Source organism: Pelodiscus sinensis, chromosome 1, assembly GCF_052426305.1.
Source record: "Pelodiscus sinensis isolate ZL-2025 chromosome 1, ASM5242630v1, whole genome shotgun sequence".
In the NCBI taxonomy this organism is placed as follows: Eukaryota; Metazoa; Chordata; order Testudines; family Trionychidae; genus Pelodiscus; species Pelodiscus sinensis.
The window spans coordinates 46097604-46098693 of NC_143052.1; positions in this window are offsets into that span (position 1 = coordinate 46097604).

The following is a 1090-nucleotide window of genomic DNA, read 5'->3' on the forward strand; positions in this document are numbered from 1 at the left end:
ATTATTTACTGTTGTATAAATATATAAATCTCAATATTTATAATATAAAATTAATGTTACTGGCTGCAGTAAAAACTTTCTGCTGATAATGATAATAATAATATTTGGTAATTCAGCATAACCTTCTATAAACACAAATAAATAAATTATTGGAAAAAAACAAGTTGCATACAATTTTCTAATGGTTTATTTATTACTTGAGGATAGCTCATATCAATATAATTAATAGGTAAGCTCTAAACCTGTGGGTTATTCCCATCCTATATACTCTATTGCCTCTTGTTTCTTCTTTTGCCATCTTATATCCTCTAAGAGTCCCAATGAGTATTCAGACAAGGAATTTCACAATTTAGATGCCCCAACAGAGAATAAAAATTTTCTGAGATCTCTTCTTGGAAATTGTATTATTTACTGTATCTGCCCTGAGCATTCTGAGCATCAAAGTAACAAACTCCATAGCTTATCATTTGGGGACATTGTCTATGACTTTGCTCTCAAAAAATCATGAAAGAAAATATTTTACATTTCAGTGTTAAAATTAACGTCATGTGTGAACAGACATGCTGCAGGTTGCACAGCTTCCATTAAGCAAGCTGGTCTGTGTAACTGTAACTGCTGTACATATCAGATGAAAATATGTTAATCTGAAATATTTTATAATGCAAACAGGCATAGTGCAAGACATGGTTTAGTTAGCTTAGTATTCTGTTTTTACCACTTTGCCTTTCTGTATGTGCAAATATAAAACTTTCATATATTCAATGTCCTTTCTGTGGAAAATAATGCATCATTTTAATGGTATGGGGCCTGAGAATGTAATAGTCTGGTCTTGGCTGTCAAGGGTGCCAAGCACCTGCGTGGGTAAGAGAACGAAAGCCGTGAATGAGCAAGAGCTGGGGATGAAGCCCCCTTCCCTCAAAGGCTGTGCAGATAAGCCCCTCCCCATTCTTTAGAATACAAAAATGATCCACCTGAAATCACGCAGGAGATGGAAAGGTTTGATCCCCACTGTGCAGGTCTGGAAGCTGTGGAATTAGGTTATGCAGAGAATTTGGCAGAGCAGGTCCTTGAGGCTCGATCTTGGGCTTGA